Source organism: Calypte anna, chromosome 2 (assembly GCF_003957555.1).
Source record: "Calypte anna isolate BGI_N300 chromosome 2, bCalAnn1_v1.p, whole genome shotgun sequence".
Lineage (NCBI taxonomy): Eukaryota > Metazoa > Chordata > Aves > Apodiformes > Trochilidae > Calypte > Calypte anna.
In genome coordinates, this window is record NC_044245.1 from 60180397 (window position 1) to 60206377 (window position 25981).

The 25981-nt window shown below is 41.0% G+C and overlaps 1 protein-coding gene across 9 annotated transcripts in view; it reads left to right on the forward strand.

Moving 5' to 3' along the window:
• The window catches only part of TNS3 (tensin 3), a 177400-nt gene that overhangs the window by 20571 nt on the left and 130848 nt on the right, over positions 1–25981 (forward strand). For 7 of the 9 annotated variants that reach the window (XM_030445319.1, XM_030445318.1, XM_030445326.1 and 4 more), the window contains exon 2: positions 20649–20686. The gene's annotated coding sequence lies outside the window, so the exon portion shown is untranslated. Of the gene's footprint in view, positions 1–1997; positions 2032–20648; positions 20687–25981 lie in introns of those variants that run through there. The other 2 variants (XM_030445325.1, XM_030445321.1) reach the window with 2 other exon arrangements.

A 25981-nucleotide genomic window follows, 5' to 3' on the forward strand; every position in this document is an offset into this window, starting at 1 on the left:
AAACTTTTATGTTACCATTAATATCAGCTGTTGTATTCTGGGCAGTCTTGTCTCATCGGTATGTACTTCAGGAAGGCTAAGTACAGGAAACTGTGAGCAACTTGAGGGGATTTTATTCTTTGATTTCTTAAAGGAATCTCTAAGGAACTGTCCAGAAATCATGGGACTTTTCCTTTGCAGACTTTGTAAGAGAAGGGAGGAGAAGTAGTAGAGAGCTGACAGAATTAAGTCAAGCAGCCTTAACCAAAGGGACTGGAAGGAGGTGACTTGTCTGGCATTCCCTTCAGATAGCTGTGCTGTTTCTTCTTTTCTTTAGTTGTAGGATTTTAATTTTTTTTTTTTTTTTTTGAGTAATCTTACAGAAATAGACATGGCTTAGTTTTGCAAAGGTTTTTTAACTGAGACTTAGCCTTTTCATAAAGGCTGCTTTTTGTCATCCCTTATTTGAAGTTTGAGTACTTCCCCAACTCATGGAAAGTGTTGAAATACCCATTGTGCTAATACCTCCCGCATTCCATGTCTTTAAAATAAGAGTCACATAATCTCAGAATTGTCATGGTTGGAAGTGACTTCTAAGATCACTGCGTCCAACTGTAAACCCAGAGGAAAAAAAACCCAGTAAAAACCAAAACCCAAACAAAAGAACCTAACAAAACCTACCACAACACCATGCCCAATAGAGCACACCCAGAAGAGCCTCATCTTCATAGTTTTTTAATTCCATAGTTTTTTGTATCCCTGTGCAGCCCATTCCAGTGCCTGACTACTGCTTCAGTAAAGCAATTCTTCTAATTTCTAGTCTAAACCTCTTCTGCTGCAAATTCAGGACATCATATTTTACTTGGGAGAAGAGTCCAACACCCACCTCACTACAAATCTCCTTTAAAGCACTTGTGGAGAGGTGATAAGATTTCCTCTCAGCTTCCTCTTCTGACTAAACAATTTCTGTTCCCTCAGTCACTCCTCACAGGACTTTTTCTCTAGACCCTTCATCAACTTTGTTCTGCTTCTCTAAACTTACTCTAACAACTCAGTGTCTTTCTTGTAGTTAGGGTCCCAGAACTGAACACAGTCCTTTGAGGTGTAGCCTCACCAGTGCAGAAACAAGGGGCACCCTTGTCCTGCTGGCCACATTATTTCTGACACAAGCCAGTATGCTGTTAGCCTTCTTGGCCACCTGGGCACACTGCTTGCTCATGTGTAGTCTTGTGTCAACCAGCACCACCTTCAGATCTTTTTCTGATGGGCAGCTTTCCAGCCACTCTTCCCCAAGCCTGTGGCATTGCCTGGGGTTGTTGTGACTCAAATGCAGGACCTGGCACTTGACCTTGCTAAACCTCAGCCTCAGCCCATTGGTTCAACCAGTCCAGGTCCTTCTGTAGGGCATTTATACCCTTGAACAGCTCAGCAGTCCCACTTAACTTGGTGTCGCCTGTGGACTTTCTGAAAAAGCACTCACTCATCTAAATCATCAATAAAGATACTGAACAAGACCGGTCCCAAAACTGAGCCCTGGGGACTGGTTGTCAACTGGACTTCACTGTTCACCACAATTCTCTGTACCTGACCTTTCAACCCGTTTTTTACCTAGCGAAGAGTACACCTGTTTATGCCACAAGCTGCCAGCTTTTCTATGAGAATGCTATGGGAGATGGTGTAAAAATGTCTTTAGTAAAATCCAGGTAGACAGTGGCCACAACCTTTCCCTTGTCTGCTAGATGGGTCACTCGGTCATAGAAGGAGATCTGGTTGGTCAAGCAGAACCTGAATAAGAATGAGGGTAGGAGAGAGCACTTTGATATACTACTGTTGTACTACTGACACACTGCTGTTATATTTAATTTTAAATTATCTATAAATAGTTAAAAATATGACTCAAATGCTGAGGGAAGGTCTGATTTTACTACCCTTGCTTCCAGCCTCAAGAAACAGCATCAAGGTCTCACACTTTCAGAAACAAGTCTTTTAAGAAATCCAAAATCTGTGGAATCTGTAAAGAAGTAATTGATAGCCAAGACGTTTCCTGTAAAGGTGAGTAACATATGTTGTGCCATTTACTTTCTTTCTCTGTATAGGAAATTAATGTTATGTTAATGTTACATTTTCTGGAAATCCGTGTTTCTGGAGTTCCCCCTGCATTAAGTATAAATGTTACCTTGATCTTTTTTCTTTCTTTGTACAACAATGTTCTCTGCTGTGATCTGCGAGTGGGGTGCTGTAGTATTTAGTTGGACTTGTGATAATATGTGCTTCTATTGCTGTACTACTCAGGCAGTTTCCAGAATAAAGCCAGTGCCTTCAGAGAGACTCTGAGGAGAATGTGAGTGATGCGTAGACAGTAGGAGTTAGATGCCTCTGGAATTCAGTCTCCAAATGAGGAAGTGCATGACACTCACTCACTGGGGCATGAATGTTTCCTCTGCATTTATTTGCAAAAAATCACAGCCATCTATCTACTTATTTTTTCCCAGCTGCATTGTATTCTGTCTGTTGAGTCTTTTAATCTTGTAATCCATCTAATCAGTGTCTTCCAATTAGTCTTTCCATGTGATCACTCACAAAAACAATACAGAGATCATCCTCCTGGATGTACAGACTACAGAGACTCCACTGCCTCTGGCATTGGTGCCTGTTTCTTACTGCTATTTTTCCTCACTTTTCTCCCTCACTGTATAGAATTGAACATACCTCTCTTTTCTCCATGGGGTATCTGTGGTGGAACTAAATCTTGGGAAAGCTTAATAGATCCTTTCTTCAGGTTGTCCAGAACAGGGATTATGATCCCCTGTACTGGTTTAATCACTTGCCTCATGCATAGTTTACTTCTTAATAAAGAGGTCTCTCAGAGGAATAGTCACTGTTTTCATATAGTGGTTGCATAACTTCCCATTTCTAGATGGATCTTTTTCTCCCACCTCCTCCCTGCCATATTCTTCAGACACCTTACTATCCCTCTGTGGGTTTGTGAGGGAGGTAAGAGATTTGGATGTGAAAGGAATGTGTCCATTTGCTGAGCTGAGGTGCAGATTTTGCAGGTGAATAGCAAAATGTAAAATCCTTCACTTGTTCAGCATTACAGTTATCATTGTGGCAGTTGCAGTGATGTATGTGTTTCTTTAACATATTTCTTCTCTCTGTCCTTCTGAATGTTGGTTCCAAAGGTTTTAGGATTTAGTTGTTTTTAACTAAGCAGAAATAGTATCCTTGGAAGGAAGACTGCTTAGTGAAGGATCTGCATGAAGACCCCCATGACCCCCTGTTTGTTCATTGTAACAAGAACTGTACTAGAAGAGAATCAGTACTGCGTACAGTTGGCGGCCGGTCATTAGTGGTGCCCCCCAGGGATCAGTGTTGGGCCCGGTTCTGTTCAATATCTTTATTGATGATTTAGATAAGCAGATTGAGTCCATCATCAGCAAATTTGCAGATGACACTAAGCTGGGGGGGAGTGTGGATCAGCTGGAAGGCAGGAGGGCTCTGCAGGGGGACCTGGACAGACTGGAGAGTTGGGCTGATTCCAACAGGATGAGGTTCAACACGGCCAAGTGCCGGGTCCTGCACTTTGGCCAAAACAACCCCATGGGGAGCTCCAGGCTGGGCACAGAGTGGCTGAGAGCAGCCAGGCAGAAAGGGACCTGGGAGTCTGGATTGACAGGAAGCTGAACATGAGCCAGCAGTGTGCCCAGGTGGCCAAGAAGGCCAATGGCATCCTGGCCTGGATCAGGAACAGCGTGGCCAGCAGGTCCAGGGAGGTGATTCTGCTCCTGTACTCAGCCCTGGTGAGGCCACAGCTCGAGTACTGTGTCCAGTTCTGCGCCCCTCAGTTTAGGAAGGATATTGAGGTCCTGCAGTGGGTCCAAAGGAGGGCAACCAGGCTGGTGAAGGGACTCGAGCACAGACCCTATGAGGAGAGGCTGAGGGCGCTGGGGGTGTTCAGCCCGAAGAAGAGGAGGCTCAGGGGAGACCTCATCACTCTACAACTCCCTGAAAGGAGGGTGTAGCCAGGTGGGGGTTGGTCTCTTTTCCCAGGCAACTCTCAGCAAGACAAGAGGACACGGTCTCAAGTTGTGCCATGGGACATTTAGGTTGGATATTAGAAAGAATTTCTTTATGGAGAGGGTGATCAGGCATTGGAATGGGCTGCCCAGGGAAGTAGTGGATTCTCCATCCCTGGAGATATTTAAGAAGAGACTGGATGTGGCACTCAGTGCCATGGTCTGGTAACCGTGGTGGTAGTGGATCAAGGGTTGGACTTGATGACCTCAGAGGTCCCTTCCAACCCAGCCAATTCCATGATTCTATGATTCTATGATTCTATGATTTGAAGGGAAGGGCCATGGGGGTGGGAAGAGAAAAAAGTGTTCGACGCTTTTCTCTGGATTTGAGTTCTCACAGCCCAGAGATGGATTTCTTAAATTTGCAAAAGCTTTGTCAGTGTTCTTACCTACCAGAGATGCTAAAAGCTTTATCATGTGTCTTGTAAAAAAATTAGAGGTCGGGATGAATCTGAGCAAATTTTCCTTTTCCCCCAATGTGCAAAAGCTTTAGTTCAATAGTACATGTCAGTGTAATTTAACATCTCCCTGGCTAGCATTTATACATCGCCCAAAATATCAGGAAGAAAGCAAAATTCACATCTGTTCAAACCACCAAGGAAAAAAAGCTTTCGGGAAAAACAAAAAGACCTGAGGAACTTATAGTCTACAGGCTCTCCTACTGGCATCTCTCCAGCACACTTCCCAAACTGTGATACATCCATATACATATCAAGGTCTGTCTGGGATAATTTTCTCTAGGTTTCTGGGTACAATATTCAGGAGGAGCCCCTTAATGGTATCACAGAAGCCCTTTTGTTGATGTGAGGACCAGGAAGGCTCGCCATCTTTGTGCTGATGGTACATTTGGTTGTTAGTTGTTCAATACTTACTTGTGGAACGGGAGGACAGGAGTTGCACTGAGTGAAGCAGTGACTCCAAGTAGTTTAATTTACTAAGAACCCATTTGTATTTTGACTTACAACATAGCCTTTATAAAGCAGAGTTTTGGAAAAGGTAGAACTGAAGCCTGTCTGTTCCCTTGCCAGCAGTACTTGAAATGTAACCTAGTGCTGTGAAAGTCTATTAATATGAAGAAAAGTAAACTGTTTCAGAGTCAAATCCTGGTTGCTGCTGCTGCTTCTAAGTTCTCCCACTGTTGCTGAGTGGAATTGAGCAATTTGTCTTTGGAGAGGGGGAGGAGGAAGAAGAAAAGCTTTAGTTAATAAGAAATAAAGTTCCTTTTTGTATTAATGAGAATATCTTGCTTTAACAATTTCTCCTCAGCAAATAGTATCTATACAAACTGCGGGTTCCTTCCATACTATAATACTTCATCAGTTAAAGGAAACTTACATGTCAAGAGAAATGAGGGGAAAGGAAAGGCTCCAGAGTGGTAACTATGTAGTATTTTCTGCTGGTCTAGCACTGAATCATCTGCCTGTTGTAAGGAAAAAAAGATAGTAAGAAAAATCATAACTAGGTGTTGTGCTGGCTAGGTAAGTTTTCATGAGTATGTGACAGTCATCTTGGGAGCTTTTTTCTTGCAAAATGTGTCCTTTGTTAGTAGCCTAGTATGAATGCCTCAAAACTTTCTATGAAAAATAAATTATTGACTGAAAGGTATCCTTCAATGCTGATGCCATTTGTTGCTGTATACTTCAGTCCACCTCAGTAAAACATATTAAGTTACAGTTAATTTGGTTTTTAAGTGCTATGAAAACAATGGTGAAAAGGAAAGGCAGATTTGAAGAAGGGGAAGCTCCTAGCTGTCTCCATGCGTGGTAAGCATGTTTTTATCTGGGCTGCTTCTTATTATGAAGAAAAGACAAACAGCAGTTGATTTCTACAGTACCTATACATTCTGTAGTAGACCAATGACCACATGACTCCCTATGTCTCTTCAGTACTATGTCAGGCTTGAATGCTTGAATTGCTCTTGTTGAAACTTCCCTGCAGTACAGTTCAATTTAATTCAGGGTTAAGCAGACACTCATCCTAATAATGCATATTTACAGAGTTAGTCAAATGGCTGCAGTGTTATGAAAGCCTTTTGATTATTTTCTTCAAGCTTCTTATCCTAGATATGCAGTATCGGGTATTTTACAGAATTACAGAATTATCAGAGTTGGAAGGGACCTCTAGAGATCATCTGATCCAACTCTCCCACCAAAGCAGGATCACCTAGAGCACATTACACAGGACTGCATCCAGGCAGGTTTTGAGTATCTCCAAGTGAAGGGGACTCCACAGCCTCCCTGGGTAACCTATTCCAGTGTCCTGTCACCCTCACAGTAAAGAAGTTTTTTCTTATGTTTAAATGGAACTTCCTGTATTCCAGCTTTTGCCCATTGCCCCTCATCCTGTCACTGAGAACTACTGAGAAGAACACTGGGAACTGCTACACATCTTATGTGTACCCACTCTTGAGATACTTGTAGACATTAACAAGGCCTCTCTCCTCAGCCTTCTCCAGGCTAAAGAGTCCCAGCTCTCTTGGCTGTTCCTCACATGAGAGATGCTCCAATCTGCCAGTCACCTTTGCTAGCTTCCACTGGACTCTCCAGTTGGAGAGAGTCTTGAGAGACTCCAGAGAGTCTCCCTGTTTCTTCTGAACTGGGGAGCCCAGAGCTGGGTGCAGTATTCCAGCTGTGGCCTCACCAGGGCAGAGTAGAGGGGGAAAATGACCGCTCTTGATCTACTTGCTACATTCTTCCTTATGCAACCTAAGGTTCCATTGGCCTTCTTGGCAACAAGGGCATACTGCTGGCTCCAGGATAATTTACTGTCTGTGAGGACTCCCAGATCCTTCTCCTAAAAGAAGGAGACCACCAGATCCACCCCTAAATTATATTGGTGCTATTTGTAAACAGGCTTTCATAATGCTGTAGTTTCTATGGCTTTTCCATGTGGATTTCTATTTTATTTCTTTTATATATATAAAAAATATTTTTATTGCTATTTTACTTTTCCTCTGCTTTTTAAAATTTTTATTTTTCATCATTGTGTTTTGATCAAACTACTGTTAGCATAGAACAGAGCTTTTTCTATGCTCTGAATTTTCCCAATTTGTAGAAAGTACTTTTTGGCAATTTAAAAACTGGAGACCAGATTTGGGAAACTTGAGCAGTTCTAAATAATGCAGTGTCATTTCCTAGCTCTAAGAGTATTGATGGGTAAAATAAGTATGGAAACACCTTACACATTTCTATTGATGAAACCCCTCCAGTTGACAATTCAGTTAACATGCACTGGTTAAACAAATGATAGGTGCTTTCTATTCACCCCTCTCCTTTCCCAGAATGGGGAAGAATAGAAAGTAAGGGAGACTTATGGGTTGGAAACTAGGACATTAGTATTTTTTAAAGAAATATGTACAAATATATACAAAATTAATATTGTGCTGTCTCCCAACAACACTCACGTTACCACCTAGGCCGCAGGCCAGGCCCTGGGAGAATCCTGGGCTGGGCTCCTGGACTCAGCAGCAGGCAGGAGCTGGACTCAGGAACAAACAGATTGGGATCAAAGGCAGAAGAAAGGACAGAGTACTCACAGGACACTGGCCATGGGCAAAGAAAGCTTTACCATTGCAATCTCTCAGCCCTATACTCAGTATGGCCCCTATGGGGTGGAATACTTGTTCAGTCAATTTTGGGTCAGCGGTCTGGTCTGCTCCTCCGCGCAGGAGGGTCACAGGTATGACCCCTTTTAGTTTCTTCTGGTTTTGGTCTGTAAGGAATTTAGCAGAACCAAGCAGTGACCTCAGTTCTGCACACCATTCCCCAGCAGTACCTATAAACATTAAGCATTGCCAATCCTAGAAGCAGGTGCTGACTGAAAAACATGCTGTTAATTTCAGAAAGTGCAGTTACTTAGAAGTGTCTTAACTGTAAAGTAAAATTAGTAAAAAGAAAGTTTGTTCTGTTGTGGCTCAAACCAGGACAGTGCAGGCTTTTCATGTGATACAAAGCATTGCTTGACCTAGCAGTTAATGGTAGTTTGAATAAATGAAGTATCTTTTGTTTAATCTAACCTAGCCAGGAATGTGTTTTTTTGGGAAATACGTGTTGGAGCAGGAGTGCTTGTAGAATTTTAGTTTTTCAGGTTTTTGTTCTTTTCTTGTTTTTTTCCTGAGAGCTTTTATCCTTGATGGTTTTGAATACATGTGAGTCTTGCTTGCTTTCTGGTATTTTGAACCATGGATAAATACTAGTCAAAGAGATGTTAAATTATATCTGCATATATTGTTAGATATATTGTGAGCAGAGAAATGCTTACAGAGAAATGTATTGTGTGCAGGCAGAGTGTATAGTTCATTAATACAGTTAATGAATACAAGTGAATACAATTAATGTTCTTCAGCTAAAATTAATGTGTCTAATAACGTCTACCTTGTCATTCTTATTCAAATGTTGATTGGCTTACAGTAAGTTGTAGAGTGTTGCTTTGAGCATGTAGCATGAAGTATAAAGTACATTTTCTTATGAAATTACACTCTTGTGTGTTTAATCAAGAGCTTACGGCTCCTTACAGACCATAGACTGGGATTTGAAAATGATTGGAGATGTTTTTCTTCTTAAAGAGGTTTGATATTTTCCTTTGAAATTCTCCAGCTTGTTTGATTCTGCTTGTGATCGTGGCTAGAGATCCTCTTAAAATCTCATTTTGGGTTAGTTGGAGTTACAGTACAGAGTTTTCTGTACTTAGTCAAATGTTAATTGCTTCTGGCAAGACCAAATACATTTTTATTCTTATCCTTATTTGGAGCTGATGAACTGTTCCTAAGGCTTGCTTGTGCATAATGTGTGTGTGAATATATGCATGATAGGAGGTGGTTCTATATACTCTTTCAGTGAGTGCCAAGTTCAGTAACAACATTACTAGCTTAATAGTGTGCAAAGCATGTTTGTGGTTACATGTCTGGCACACAAACTAGAAGCATGGTAATGCTGAAGGAGTTTGTATCCTGCTTGGGCCAGTGACATTACAATTGCCTTTAAATGGTGAAACATGTAGTGTGTATCTGTGGGCTACTGGTGTCTGTATCACACTGGATTCCGTGGAGTGGTCTGTGTGAAGTAAGATCCTGTATTACTTATATGCATGGGTTGTGAGATCTTTCCAGCTATTGATATTATAAATTATTATATATGAGATACATATTAACTGTAATTTCAACATAACTTAGAATCATAGAATCATAGAATTGGCTGGGTTGGAAGGGACCTCAGAGATCATCAAGTCCAACCCTTGAACCACCGTTGCAGTTGCCAGACCATGGCACTGAGTGCCACATCCAGTCTCTTTTTAAATATCTCCAGGGACAGAGAATCCACTACTTCCCTGGGCAGCCCATTCCAATGCCTGATCACCCTCTCCGCAAAGAAATTGTTTCTAATATCTAACCTAAACTTCCCCTAGCACAACTTAAGTCCATGCCCTCTTGTCTTGTTGAAAGTCGCCTGGGAAAAGAAACCAGCCCCCCCTGGCTACACCCTCATTTCTGGGAGTTGTAGAGAGTGATGAGGTTTCCCCTGAGAGAGTGATGAGGTCTCCGTCTCTTCTTCAGGATGAACAGCCCCAGCTCCCTCATAGGGTCTGTGCTCAAGTCCCTTCACCAGCCTGGTTGCCCTCCTTTGGACCTGCTCCAGGACCTCAATATCCTTCCTAAACTGAGGGGCCCAGAACTGGACACAGAACTCAAGCTGTGGCCTCACCAGTGCTGAGTACAGGGGCAGAATCACTTCCCTGGACCTGTTGGCCACGCTGTTCCTGATCCAGGCCAGGATGCCATTGGCCTTCTTGGCCACCTGGGCACACTGCTGGCTCATGTTCAGCTTCCTGTCAATCCAGACTCCCAAGTCCCTCTCTGTCTGGCTGCTCTCAGCCACTCTGTGCCCAGCCTGGAGCTCCCCATGTGGTTGTTGTGGCCAAAGTGCAGGACCCGGCACTTGGCCGTGTTGAACCTCATCCTGTTGGAATCAGCCCAACTCTCCAGTCTGTCCAGGTCCCTCTGCAGAGCCCTCCTGCCTTCCAGCTGATTCACACTCCCCCCCAACTTTAACATAACCATCTTATGGTTAATTCTGGCAAGAGGCATTGGTTAGTTAACCATAAGATAGTTAATTCTGGCAACAGACATATCTGTATAAATGCTAATATTATAATGTGGTAGATCTTTGAGGGTGGAGAGGCTGTAATCAAATTCAAATTCTTGCTTTTTGCAGCATGTATGTACAGTTATATGTTCTCTGAGCACTTATCCAGCAAATTGTATTGCCTTCCATGGCACTGTTGTGAAATAGTTTTATGGTAACTGCTTCAGTTAACACTTTAAAGATTTCCAGACTTGTGAAGGAATAGCAGAAAACAAACTGGAAAATGTTAGTGTTTTCCTGAGCAAATAACTTGTAATGACCTCAAAATCTAAAAGTCACATGGACTTGTGAGAAAATGAAAATTAGAATTTCTTTTTGATAGCGTTGTATGGTTTCAGTTACAGAATCATAAAATCATTCTGGGTGAAAAAGACCTTTAGGATAATCAAGTCCACCATCCTAGGTAGCCTGTTCAAGTGTCCCATAACCCTTCCAGTGAAGAATTTTCTTCTAATATCTAATCTAGACCTCTCATGACACATGTTGAGGCCATTTCCTTTTGTTCAGTTGCTTGTTACTAGGGAGAAGAGACCCAACACCCATCTCTAAAGCCTTTTGTCAGGTAGTTGTAGAGGGTGATGAGGTCTCCCATCAGCTTTCTTCCCTCCAGACTGAACAATCCTCGTTCCCTCAGCCACTCCTTGTACAACTTGACCCTTCACCAGCTTTGTTCCCCTTCTCTGGACTTCTTCCAGCATCTCAATTTATTTCCTCTAGTGAGAGGCTCAAAGCTGAACACAATATTAGAGGTGTGGCCGCACCAGTGATCAGTACAGGGGGTGATTACTTACATAGTCCTGCTGGCCATACTATTTCTGATTCAAGAAGCCAGTATGTTGCTGATTTTCTTGGCCAGCTGGGCATATTGCTCAACCAGCTGTTGATCAGAACACCCAGCTCACATTAAGCCGTGCAGCTCTCCAGCCACTGTTCCCCAGGCCTCTAATGTTGCCTGGGGTCATTGTGACCCAAGTGAAGGTTCTGGCATTTGACCTCATTGTACCTCATACAGTTGGTCTTGGCCCACTGATCCAGCCTGTCCAGATCTCTCTGTAGAACCTTCCTACCCTCAAGCAGATCAACATTCCCACCTATCATGGTGTCATCTGCAAACTTACTGAGGGTGCACTTCATCTCCTTGTCCAGTTCATTGATGAAGTTGTGAAAGAAAACTGGTCCCAACACTGATCCCTGGGGAACACCACTTGTGACCAGCCTCCAACTGGATTTAACTCTGTTTACCACACATCCTTGGGCCTGGCCCTCCAGCCAGTTTGTTGGTCAGCAGGAGTACACCAGTCTACATGCAATGAACAACACTGGGTGACAGAACAGACCAACAACTGCATTTAGACCAGAATATGCAGGCTGTAGGACCAAGAACACAGTCTCTTGTTCCTAAAGCAGGTTAATAGCTTGTAGCTGCTGTAAACTCTAAGGAAGAGGGATTAGGAATGCCCAAGCAAGATTAGTTTCACCGTGAAACCTCTTTTGACTGTCAGCCTTGTTTGTGAAAGTCATTTGGTAACGTGTCTAAGGGAGGCTGCATGGACTGATCTGGTGATTGGCCAGAAATGGTTGGATGTTGACCTGGATATGAGTGACACAGAGTGTTCTGTTCTCATGAGGAGAAGACTGGGAAAAGAAATGGGAAATTGAGCCCATTTGTGACACCAGAAGCCTGGGTAGGTCAGACCCTCTAGGAAAAAAGCTGTACACAGTAAGTAGCAACTTTTACTAGATTAGTTGTCACGGTCCGTAACTATTGATATTTTATATTTTGTTTGTGAGGAAATATTAGCCACTGTGCATGTATGTCCTACAGATTGCAAAAGTAACCAGCTTATGGTTTGAATGAATCACAACGGTTTATTCCAGACAAAATAACACCATGCTGAAAGGAGTCTTAGGAAGGAGGTAATAGTGGGAGAGAAACACAATTAGTGTTGTTTTCACCCTCAGAAGAATCCCCTCCTCACCTCTGGGATCGCAGTCTCTTGGAAGTCACTGGTGGGGATGCTCCCTGCTGCTCCTTGGTGCTGTTTCCTCTTGTTGGTTGCTGCTTTTTGCTGCTCTTCAGGCTTCTGGTGTGCGGCTGATTCGTTCTCTCCGCTTGTGATTTTCCCCTTTTTCCTCTTGAGTTTTTGTAGTAAAAAGTTCCTTCTTCTCATCAATTACTGTCGGAGGTTGCAAATTGGTAAATGCAGGTCTTCCCTTTGTATTTGGGTTTTCCCTAAATTCTGTACTACTTGTATTTGCTACCAATTTGCATTAGTTGTCTGATGGCTTATCAGGAGTCATTCTGATTAGCATTTTGATGATATTAGTTGCCAGTGTGGAAGGGGTTTTGCTAATGGAAATAATTTTGATACATTCTTAAACAGTGCAAACAGAAACAGGGGAGCCAGGGTTTTGCTGATTCAAGAGGCAATTTTTCTGTTTTCAGTGTATCTACATTACTTTAGTAAAATGTAATTAACACAGTTTTACAACCAGTGCTTTCATATTTCAGTACATTGAAGTTCAGATGATCAGTTCTAACCCAGAAAACTGAAATGAAATGCAACCATCATTGAAGTATATTATTTAAGTGGGATGAATTTGATATATCATGTGGGGGACGGATCCTCAAATTTTGATATGTGGCTAAAACCTGACACTGCTAGTTGGCTTCAGAAGAACTGCAGAGTAACTGCCATGGGAGATAGAAATAATGTATAGGAAAATAGTTTAAATAAATGTGTGATTGTGAAGATGTGTGAAGAAAGATGTTATAAGTAATGCTGAAGAGTTCTGATACATGTAGAAACATCCATCTCTGGAAAAATGATGGAGTGGCTCATTCTGGAGGTCTTCTCCAAAGCACATGGAAGAGAAGATTATCAGGAGTAGTCATCATGGATTTACCAAGGGGAAATCATGCTTGACTAATCTGATAGCCTTCTGTGATGTTGTGACTGAATGGGTGGGTCCAGGGAGACCAGTGGGTGCAGTCTACCTTGACCTTAGCAATGCTTTTGACACAAACTCCCGTAACATCTGCATAAGCAAGCTCAGGAAATGTGGGATGGAAGAATGGACAGTGAGATGGATTAAGAACTGGCTACGCAATAGAGCCCCAAGAGTGGTGATCAATGGTGCAGAGTCCAGCTGGAGACCTGTGACTGGTGGAGTCCCCCAGGGATCAGTGCTGTGTTCAGTCTGGTTCAATGTCTTTATCAATGGCCTTGATGATGGGACAGAGTCTCTTCTCAGCAAGTTTCTGATGACAGAAAGCTGGGAGGAGTGGCTGGCACCCCAGAAGGCTGTGCTGCCATTCAGAGGGGCCTGGAGAGGCTGGAGAGTTGGGCAGAAAAAAACCCCAACAATGCATCTTTCAAGCAGCTAGAACTATTTGTCACCAGCAAGTTAAAAATGAGTATCAAGAGATCGTACACTGTATGCTTTTGGGGAAAGTGATCTTTCGTTGGGAGATTAATAAGATATTAAGTGACATCTCTTAATGTACATTCAGGTTTGATCCCAAAGAGGATTTCTGAATTTCTTGTTAGTACCCTTGCCATACAAAAAGTTTTTTAAGAACAAACACAAAAACCCACTATAGAGAATCGCTTGATAAAAGCTGTGGTTAAGTGCAAAGTTTTATGTATAAACTAGTAATGTTTTAATATTCAACTGCATGTACAATGTAACACAGTTTGTGTGGAATGTATTGCTGTACTCTATGTCCATTAAATGCTAAAATGTGAATAGGTGAGTAGCTCTTACCACAATGAGAAACACTTTTTAGTGGTAAACCCATACATAATTCTGTGGTTAGTTTACAGAAGTACTCTCTTCCTTTGTAAAGACATTGCTGCTGGTTTTCAGAGACCCTCTTACGTGCCTGAATTTAAGCAACAGAACTTTTATTTTGTAAAAATTTTGGCAGTTACCCTTCTGTCTTTACCCTGGCAGCAGTATTGTTAATTTGCCATTTTCATGTAAAGAAATATCTTCTGCTAGGTTTGTTTTTTTTTCTCTCTTCCCTTTTTAGAGAAACAGATTCTCAGAGCTATTGTTAAGGAACTATTTCAAAGTGTAGAAAATTGACTAAATATGGCTTGGCCTCCATTACCAGCCATCTTGGGACAGTTGTTGCCAGAATCCTTAAAAACAAATTCATAAAGTCTGGTATTTGATGTGAGCCAATGAGTGGGATACAGACACTCAGCTGTTTAGCTGAAGAATTGAAGTAGCCTTGCTGAGTGTGACATTGATGAAATCTTCTGAAATGTTTCAGAGACATTTTTAAATTGAAGTACACTTGCGCTGTAGTCCTAAAAAGTTTTTTTTGTGTACAGGATTTGCCTGAAGAATGCTAGCATTTGGTAGAAGCTGCTTGTTGAGACTTTTTTTAACTTTAAGTTGCATGTATTTTCCTTAACAATTGATGTCCTGTGAGTATGTTCAGTTGTTCATGTATTTTGCATTGCTCTGAAGAGATATGTGATGCATGATAGTGGTATGATACTGCATTTTTGCCCTTAGAAATTTTTCATACACTTACAGAATGGTTTGGGTTGACCTTAAGATCATCTGGGTCCAACCCCCTGCATGGGCAGGGACACCTCCCACTGGATCATGTTGTTCAAGGCCCCATCCAGCCTGGCCTCGAACAGGGAGGGGGCAGCTTCAACTTCCTTGGACAACCTGTGCCAGTGTCTCACCACCCTCACAGGAGAGAATTTTTCCCCTCTTAAAGTTTTAAACCATTTCCCCTTGTCCTCTTGCTACACACCCCTGTAAAAAGCCCTACCCCAGCTTTCTTGTAGGTCCCCTTCAGGAAAGATACCAGAACAGCAGTAGTCTGGGCCAGCCCCAGACTCCATTTCTCTGTCCTTCCCTCCAAAGGGCAGAGCCTGCCCACAGTGATCAGAACTGCCAGTGCTGTGCTGGGCTTTGCCATCTGTCTAAGCACAATTTCCCTGGGTTTTGGTGGCCCTTTTTTTGTCCCTGCTGCCTTTCCCACTCACTGGTGCAGCTTCTCAGTGGTGTCATCATGCAGATACTGAAGCTGTGTAAGCAAAGTGCTCCCATTTCCGTGTCTGAGAGAGCTGATTAATGCTTTAAAGACATAAATCCAGGCTGGTAGACTTGTTTGCTTCTAGGATTCTAGAGAATTCTATATGTGTACACCTGAGACATGCATGTTGGGTTCAGATACCAACTTGTGCCCTTCTTTTGCTGCATCTCTGCTTCATAGCCCAAACAACCTTAAAGCTGTTGAGGGCACAGGGACAGGTGCCAGTAGGTGGCAATGTGTGACCAGACACAGGGAGCCACCACTTGTTTTGGGGTTTTTGGTGTTTTGCATAGGTTTGGTGTTTTTTTTTGTTTTGCTTTGTTTTAATTTTAAACCAGAAACTCAATTTTCATATTGCTGTTGTGTTACTTGTAAGTTAATGGTAATAATGGCAGTGGTAACTTTGAAGAGTTTGAAGAATAGCAGAGTACACAATGACCTCTCACTGGCTACTTCAGTGAGTTATTAGTACTGTACAGTGGCCAAGGGCCTCATGATCAAAGAGAAAAGGAGGAGGCCCTTCTTAAAGACACATATATTCCAGAAATAAAACAAGATATTCTGCTGGGTCGTAGTGTGAGAGGGAGGAGAGATGCATGGGATGGAGTGTGTTCACTGAGCCTTTAGATCCCAGTGCCAAGAACAGCTCCACTTCATGAAACAGACAGGAGGTCTTCCAAAGGGAGAAGACAATACCCTCTATGTTTGTTTACTTCTTTGAGGATTTTTTACTCAGGAAAAAGAACTCCTCTGTTTCCCGTCTTACTTGACCTGTAAAAAACAGATGAGGAAGTTCACCCTGACTACTGAAAAAAACTATTTCTTACAAGATGGACTTTGTTTATGCCACTCTCCAAGTTCTTATTTTGTTTTTGACACCATGGTCTGCCCTCAGTCCTTCTGAACCTCTCTGGCTTATCAATGCTTTCTTTCCTGTCTGCTGTTTCAGTTTTTCTTCCATCATCCTGCCACTCTTGCTGTCTGTTGTTCTTCCCCCTCACCATCCTCCTAATTGTTCCCTCTGTTGCTCCCTCTGTCCTATATTTTTTTCTCTGGGGCCTTTCCCTTTCATCCATCCCACTGCCCTTTTTTCTGCTTTCTCCTCAGTCTGCTTCTGCTGCTCAGGACCAGACACCTGTGGAGAGACTTACAGGGTGAGTGAAACCACACAGTCACAGGGCAGCAAAGAAATAGACACCAGGATGGGACTGGGAGGTGGAACAGACTGGTCTGTCTGTTGGCTTTGTGCAGCAAGACCCAAATAGGAGGTCACTGGCATTTCCTTCTTTATTCTTTCAGAAGAATGGCTGCCCTCTCTGTAAATAACTGGTAGAGATCCAGGGCTAGAAAAACAAAACACAGAGGGACACTGAGGAAAGAGGTGGAGGTGTTCCTCCTTCTTAGAGCTCCTTCTTGACAGCTTTGTCTTAAGAGGAATGTTTATACAGCTTGGTGTGAGAGAAGCTCCTGTAAGTCCAGCTTTCATGGGATAAAGAGGGGGGAAATAAGAGTAAGGGAGGTTCAGTGCCATAGAGCAGGTGCTTATTTCTTGCTCAAACTGAAATACTCTTTAAGCCCTGATAGAGAAGAAAAACTGTGTCTCTTCAGCTCTTCTCTACTCTCATTTTTAAAAATCTTTTTAAGTTGGAATAAAGCCTGGAGTCTTAAGCATGTTGGAGCATAACATTTCTCAGAGAAGAGTTTTAATGAAGAGCAGAGGAGTTGAAAATGAAAAAAAAATATTTTCACAGCTTAGAAGAAGAATCTGCTGCTTCTGAATGTGCACATCTCTACAGCTACTTAAGGATTTCCATAAAAACAGCTGCCATATTGAAATGTTGTTCAATGCCTGTGGAAATCTAATGATAAAGGTAACTCAGCTCTTTGCAAGTACTGTATAATGCTTAGACTGAGACAAACCCAGACTTGGGAGAGGGAGTGCAAGTATCTAGGCAGGATAGTTCTGTTAGGTGGTAGTATTAGCTGTGGCATGACAGATTCTAAGTAATGAAATAGTAAGTAAATTGATTATTTTCTGTGAGTGAGTGGTTAATTTGCTAGTGTTGGAGAAGGGAGCTAGTGGTAGTTCTCTACACTGTCTCCTCTATGCTCAGATGCTTGAATAGTTGTGGCTGCCACAGCACAGCCCTTCTGCATATACAGTTAATGGTATTTTCTTGATACCTCCATTTCTTTCTAATGCTGTTGATACTCTTTTCTCTCTGTGTATATGTATATGTATTTGTTTATTTATTTTTTCTTCTTCCCTTCTGGAGGAGGAATGGAGACTGTGGGAAGCAAAGGAGGAGAAAATAGATGGACACGTGAGTTTAAAACTATGCTGACTTAACTCCATCTGTACTTTACAAACAACTTGAAAGTTTATTCTCATGACTATACCACACTAGCAGTAAAATTGTTGGTAGTAATTATCATCTAGAGATTGATATTTGGCTTCAGGTTAATGACCAAGCTATACTTTCTTCTAGTCAGCTGAGAATTTCTAAGTAACATTCTATACTAACAGTTTTTAAATTTTGTTGTTGTTTTTGTTTTCAGTTGGTTTTAGCAAATTGTTTTATGTTTACGAAGAAAATTTCTGTAGTTTTTGAAGTGTGTGTATGTGTACACATGCATGAATGTGTTTGTGTACATATGTTAATAACATTTTTGTAATTTTGTAAACACTTACATGTTTATCTTTATATACATAAATGATTACCTTGCCAGCAAATGAGAAGTTTCTATGCTTTCTGTACCTTAGTGCAATAAGCATAGAATACATGAAATGCTTTAAACACTCCAGCATCTGGTAAAAGCCAGGAATAGTCCATTTGGATTACTGTGGATTATCCATTGGGCTCAGTCATTTAAAATTTTGTTGTTCTGGTCAGAGACTTGGTCTATTAGTGGAATTCAGACCTGTCAAGGAATCTGTTACACTTGGGCATCCATTTCTGTTGCTGGGATGTAGCTGGTGTAGCGTTCAGGAGCAACATTTGCACTAAGCGGTTTGACCATCAACCAGGAGGGAAGAGAATCTCCTTTCTGCTTCTGAGAATAAGGAAATGCTTTGTTTGGTCCCTGCATCTGGACAGTCCGTGAGCTCATTTCCGAGTGCTTATTAAATTCTATTATCAATCAATTTTATTAGGAAGCGAAGGTAATGACTTAACTCAGTCTAATCCATGAAAGCACTGGTTTTATGTATGACTAGGTCATTTCTGGATACTGAGAAGGTGTGAAGCTGTCTTGATTGAATCAGATCTCAATCCTTAGAATGTTATGAAGTTAAATACCTGAAACAGTACATGGTTTGTTTTAGAGGGCTTTTCATGGTGTGCATTTGGCTAATGATCCCTTGAGGATTTAATCTGTGTTGCCTTTGAGTCTCCCAAATGTAGCATAATCTCTCCCTTTTACTTATGTATGGAGTTTGTATATTTCTGTACTGCTTGTGAGTCTGAATGGGATGCTGCTGCAAGACTCAGCCTTGCTGTGATCTAGGCTAAATGCAGATCTGACTTCAGTGGCTTCTTTCCAGCAAAGATAATACTGTTGTGTTGTACAAGAACAGCAAACTAAATTTTCATGTACATGGAAACTGAAAAACCTCAGTGACTGCATTTAATGTTATCTATGTCTTTAATAAGGATTTTTTTTGTTTTGTCAGTGGCATTCATGATTTGGTTTTGCATCAACCAGTAGAAAAATCATGGAAGTTGACATGAAATGAAATTTATTTCATTTTGCCCTCCTCTTACCCCCCCCCATGAAATCGAGGTTCAAGTATCATTAAAGGAGATGAGAATCTCATCTGTAATATCAGGGCTTCCTGACAGGTTTACTATTTTAGTTTTTATTATTTTTTAATTCTCTCTGGGTTTTTTGGGTTTTTGTTTCACCATGCAGGTAGTATACGTGCTAATTTTTAGAGCATCTGGTGACCATTTGTAAAGTCAAAGTTAATGGTGATTTAAAATATGGATTCTACTAAATGCACAGTTTTTGTGCATGAACTCATGTAATGAATTTAGGTATCCCCCCTGCTGGCAGATGAGAAAATGAAGTTTTTCATCACCTTCAAATGTTGCTTTAAAAGCCATCCTCCATTTGCATTAAAATTGATAGTGTTTGCAAGTATTATGTTGTTATTTATCAGTATTGATAATTAGAGTAGTATTATTTCTGTGAAGAATCTTGATCCTCTGAAGCACTGTGGATAAAGAATGTGTTCCTAACTTTTTCCTGGGGAAAAAAAGAGGTGAACAAAGCTCCCACATGATTGCAAAAGAAAATGGGTGACTTAGCCTTTTTTTTTTCTTTGAGAAGTGACTGGGGCATGAGGGCTTTTACATTCCACACTTGAATCTGAAATGGCCCAGGGAAGTATTTGACCTGGCATCTTGATGTCTGTATCTTTCCTGTTGGGTTGGGTTGTAGTGTTTTGGTTCTCTTGGTAGAAGCATCAAGAAATAGGCATGGCTTTCAGCTTGAGTGGTCTAAGTTTTGGGCCTGGTTAATCTTTCAGCTAAACCTCTGGTATTCTGTGGCTCACTGATCTTGGAGATTGGGTAAATCAGTTTTTCCTGAGTTTAAAATACAGTTTAGCTCACAGTAATACAAAGAATAGACATTGCATTGAAAGAAAGCAAATTTCAGAGTAAAGAAGGAAGTGCATATAAATTGAAAATCTATTAAAACTAGCCTCTAGTTATTAGGCTGTTCTGTCATAGTTTTATCACTGCTCATCTGCCTGCTACTTAAATTAAGGGGTGCTTTCTGTGTCTACACTTGCTGGAGAATCATCCTTTCCTGCTCTTGGGTCACCAGCAATTAAAAAGAAATCAAGTGCAAGTACTGTATGCAGCACTGTAAACTGTGTTTCACAGGCAGAAATTAAAGTCTGAACAGTCATGGTCACTTCTGAGTTCAGAGTCACCCCACTTTTCTTAGGTTTCTGGAGGTGCTGATATGACTTAAGTTTCACTGGTTGCATTTGGAACATTTGGTCATACTATCAGTGGTGTTTAGATGGTAACACTTCTGGTGCATGTGGACCTCTAAAGGTAGGTGTCAAGACAATTGACCTGTGAAGTGTAACCAGACAACCATTGTCTTAAGTTATTGGAATGCACAGTTCTGACAATATTGCTGTAATTGCAATATTGCTGTCTTTCAAGAATAGATAAAAATAGATGTAAAAAATAGATGTATTGCTTTTTAGTTTGGTTTTTTTTTTAAAAAAATTGTTTTAACGTATGTGAATACTTGATAGATAGACAGGCGTGAGTCTAATCAGATCTGGAGTAGAAGGCTGACAGAAAGAAGTGGAGGGGAGAATCCACCCACTCTTTTACTCATAGGTTTTATTTCTTTTTGTTCTAGTTTGCAAGTATGCCTGCCACAGAAAATGTGAAGAAAGGGTAAGTAGATTTCTTGCCTCCCTTCTTGCTCATGATACACATTTATTTGAAGTTGAGACTACAAGAGCTGTATCAACAAATTAAGAACAAGAAGATCATTAAATCAGAGGCCTAGGTGTCAGAAAACCTGATTTTATTCTGGGATATTGTTCTTGCCATTAGTAAAAATCAGGTCCCTATGTAGTCAAAACAACTGCACCAGTAGCTGAGTTTCCATTCCTCCCATGGGACGTATTTAAAGTTGAAAACAGAAAGTCAAGTGGGTATAGTACAAACCATGAAGTTCTACCAGAAAAAAAAAAGGATCTGAGTTAATGATGTGTGTATATGTACACACGCACATGTATACAGCTCTGTGTGTATATTAGTACCTAATTATTATTATTATTACTACTACTACTGCTACTACTACTACTAAAATGTACAGCAACAGATTTAAAGGCAAACATTTGGCACGGGATTATGAAAAGTATAAACATACCATACTATTAATTTATTTTCACTGTCTACTGTAGATAGTATGCACCCAGTTATTAGCAATGCTTTCGTGATAATGTTGGTAGCCTGCAGATTTGCTTGGATGGTTGATACATAGATCTAGAGTTTCCAGAAGTGATGGTACGTCAATGATGGTGGAAACTGTGATATGAAATTATTTAAACTTGTTTTGTAGACAAATAATTTCATATGTCTGCCATATATAAAAAAAGGAGATATATTTCAATTAATATTTATGCTCTCAGGGTGCTGAGTGTTGAAAAGACATGTATGGAGTGCCAGAAGTATAAAGTGGCATACCTGTCATTAATATACGGGTGTATTTTATGTTTTCTTAATAACTGAGTAGATGCTACTAGCATCTATTAGCAAAGACAGAAAAATAACTGATGGGTAGAAGACCACATTTAATAATGAATTATTTCTTAGAAGAGGCTTTTTTTTTCTGATTTTCAGTGATGTAGTAATCCAGCTAGTAGATTTAGATTAGTAAATTTAGAGTTCTTCCATGAGTCTTCTTCTGACTACTGATATGATGCTCCCAACAATGTTGTGTATGATATTGAGACATCACTTACCCTGATTTAGATCTGAATTTTTCCTTTATTGCCTAATATGATATGGGTATTTTCATTTGGTTATCAGTTTAAGGCAGGAATGATTCTGGTGTTTTTTAAACTGGACTGCGAATACACTAAGACCATCTAAGAATGGTGCAAGGAGCCTTGAGGATACTTACAGCTATAACCATAGGCACTGATTCAGATCCATGTATGTAAGGAGCTTCATGAAGTCCATCTGATCCAGCAGTATCTCTTCTCCCGAGAATGTGTTACAGCTCCAAGAATTACTCCCTGTATTTTTTTGTTAGGACTGCCCTGTTTATGGCAAGTAACTATGTTTGCATTAGTTTGACATCATTTAGTCGGCTGACAGTCACATGGAAACAGAGTGAATGAGAACAAAGAATGTTGCACCTACAAGATCATACCACTACCATATCTCAGTGCAGCACATACATTTTCAGTGCAGTGAGTGTTCATAAAAGCACTACGATATGCAGGTCTAACCATAAAGCCTCATAACAAAACAGATAAGTGTGTTCAGGTGAAAACAGCACCACAAACCTCACGCTGATAACACTACCATGCAGGTTCTCAAGAATTTGTCAAGACAGTACCACTAACTCACTTGCAAAAGAAAAATGAAAATTTGATAGATATATCTTCCATGAAAATGAGGTTTATGCAGAACCAAGAATAAAGTGGACTCTGAATTTGATCAGAAGGCACAAATGAAGAAGGATCACATTTTCGAACTGTTCAGGGTGTCATATGCCATCTTGTAGGATAAACCCTGATCAGTTTGCAAGGGGTTTCCAGTTGCCTCTGACAGGACAGTGAGTACAAAATAACAAAGGCAGGGAAGCATTATAGTAGTATTTGGAAAAAAAAAAAAGTTACAAAGCCAAAATAAAAGAAGTGGAGAGTAGCTTGCACAAGTTGAGGCAGTTTCATTTGGTTCCACTATATCAGTTGCAGAAAGTTTCTAACATTTGAAATTGTGTAGCATAAATCCATTAGATAGTGTGAATGGTTCCAGTGTTAATATAGGATGAACTGTGGAAGAAAATTACCCCAAAACCCAACCAAAAAAAAGAACCAAAAGGCCGAACTCCCCTGTTTTGGAATTGTTTGTGGACAGGAAAAGAAATGAAGATATGAACATCAAATGGATGTCTTGATATAAAACCTTAAGAGGTATATCAAACTCTGACAAATTACTGTTAGCAATTTAGCCCTGAAGGGAAAGGCAGATGTATGGCAGGGAAGAAATTAAGCATCCACAAATTCAGAACAGATGTCAGGAAACCGTATTTCACAAAGAGAGCAACAAGTATGTAAACAAGTCTTTCAAGCAACTTTGTTCAGACAAAAAGCTGAGGTTACTCATGACTGAAAGAGCTCTGAATGGGCTGTGCCATATGGTGACCATTATGTTCTGAAGATGTCCCTCAACTCTCATAACTCTTGTCTCCACATGAACTCTCATAACCTATTTGTGAATCTGCCTGCTGCACCCTCCCAGGGCAACATCAGAGATCTTGGTGTGCATGGGCTTGTGTTAGAAGTGTGTGATTTTAGTCCAGCCTCTCAGCACAGCTGTTTTTTGCCTGTGTACGTCTCACTGGGCTTCCTCTGCACCTCTCCGTGTGGTGTGTGTTGGCACTGCTGAGCTAGGACATCCCTCTTGCTCTGAGTCTCAGAAGCTTGATGTGCATTACTAGAAAGGCACATGGTTGACTTTTCTAGTATTCTGTCTGTGTGTACTGAAGAGTGAAGGGTCATCCTGCTGACACACACATATACTTAGGAAGGAGGCCTAATGAACTTTTCTGCATGCTACATGCTGCCCTGCTTGAACAACACTGGGTTGTTGTTGACTTGCTGGACCATAGTGATATCTCTTCTGATCATAGGAAGCCTTCATAAACCTCTTGCTAACCTAGTATAGCTTAAGCTACTGTAATATGTTTGGTTTAGCAGCAGGGTTATTTACAACTAAAGCAAATATTTCGAAGTGTAAGCTTGCATATCATACTATACTACTATCTCAATTTACTATTAAAAAACTATATCTCTATCTATATGTATTTGTGCTTATTTTTTTCCTTGAAGTGATATGGGCAGAAAAACCACAGAAAAGTGCTCCTGTATGTACTGTATTTCCACTCTGAAAACCATTATAAGAATGAATTCTGAAAGAGTTTTGGTTTGCTCTACACATCTCAGTTCAGTTAACTCCTTACGATCTTGTATGGCCTCAGTGCATGGATGTTTAACTTGGAAGTGTTTTTCAGATGTACATATGGAATTAGAGTTCCCCAAGGTTTCTGAAGCCACAGCATGTCTAGTACCTCAAAGCTCTTGTCATTAAGGACAAAAGACACAACAGAGTTTCTGAATTAATTCACTCCTTCCACATTTTGAGGGTCTATAGAAATCCTGTACGACACAACTCAGTAGCACCTAATGCAGCAGAGTCCCTGTTCATAGGTGTTCTACTTTCTAACTCTTTCAAAAGGATAGAGTGATGTCCCAGGTGGAGAGAAAACATGCAGTGGCAGAGGAAAAGGCTTCAGAATTAGATCTCCTGAGCTTCTCTATCATAGTTCAGGTGCAAGAGATCAAAACTGAAGCAAACTTTCCTCATAGATTCAGCATCCAATTAAGTGAAAACTAAGTGCATGCAATTCTTGGATAGAAAGCTAGAGAATCACTCCTGCCTCCCTTTAGTTGAAACAGGAAACCTCATTTATTGTTTTAATATATTAATATGAAGAATAAAATGAGATCCAAGTCCATAGGGGCATGAGGAAGCCCTCCAAATGTAAGAAAACTTTCTGACTCCTTCACAAAAGTGTTTATCCATGTATCATAGCCACCCCAAATTTTGTAATTAAGATAAAAAAATTTTGGTTCTGACTCTATCTGGAATTCAAGCCAGACTCTTTTTATTGATGTTTACACAGTTTTCCTATAAAACAGTAAGGACTGATGCTAGAAGTATTCCATTACCCATCACACTGCTAGGAAAAAAACAAGAGAGCTTTTCTTTCCTGGATCAGTTGCCATGGAACAAGATGCAATAGAGGGAGGAAGAGAGAAGAAAAAAGGGTCAGGCAGGTTCACGCAGTCTCCTCCAATTTACTTAATAAGCCAGAGGAGAACTCGCATGGCACAAGCTTAGGAGAGAAGGCAAAGACAGGGAATGCAGCTCCTGTTCATACTGCTCTGACAGAATGTTTGATGCAGTCATGGGTCACAGAACCAGAGCTGCAAAAGCCTCATTCAGGCAATGGCTGCATCCAGCCTCGCTCTCTGCATACAGCACTTTCTAATGAACCCCCAGCCTTGCAGCCTTACACCTCTTTTCCAAACAGGAACGGGTGTCCCTACCACCATCTTTCAGATGGGAGCTTTCTTCTGTTTCTCAGTGACCTCCTGCCCCTCATCCACCTCACCCTTTGCTCCAGGGCTGTTACTGGTCTAGAGACAGCAACTAACAACAACTTCAGGAAACTTGTTGACAGTCAAATAATAATCAATGCAAAATATAACAAGACAAAAGACTCATCTGAAAAAGCATTGCTTGCTATTAAGGCTTCCTTCAGAATGGCTGTATGGTAGCTCTGTACCTGAGCTACTACGTGTATGGAAATACCAAAAAACAAAGGATCCTGGCTCACATAACAGGCAGCTTGTACAAACCAAACCCCTCTGAAGTATTCTGGTGTGACTCTATGAAGGTAAAAAAATTGTAACAAAACCCAGAAAGTTCTCTGCAATTATTTTCCTCACAATCTATCTCCCTATTTTCCTTCACCTTTGTTACACTGGAAGCAGCTGTCAAAACCAATTTATTCACATGCAAATAAGTTACAAGTCAGCTCTACTCCACTTTAAGTTGATGTATCTAGTAAAGGGAGAGAAAAGTGAAGGGAGAAACAACCTTAGCACTAGATATTTTAGCTCGTTTCAATATCAAATGTGTTCTAGCAACTCAGAAATAATTGTAATCTTTCTGGAACAGTGAGGATAACAGCACGGATCCAGCCACAGAGATGACCTCAGTTGTACAAAAACATTTATTTCCCCTTTAAGTAAACAGACTGTATTGCTAACAGAAACATGACCTCTGAGGAGGTCTCCTGCCTATATTGGTCATCAAGGATGTGAACTCTTCACTGTCTGGACACAGTGGCACCACCAGAAGCCTGCAACTCCAGGGACACCA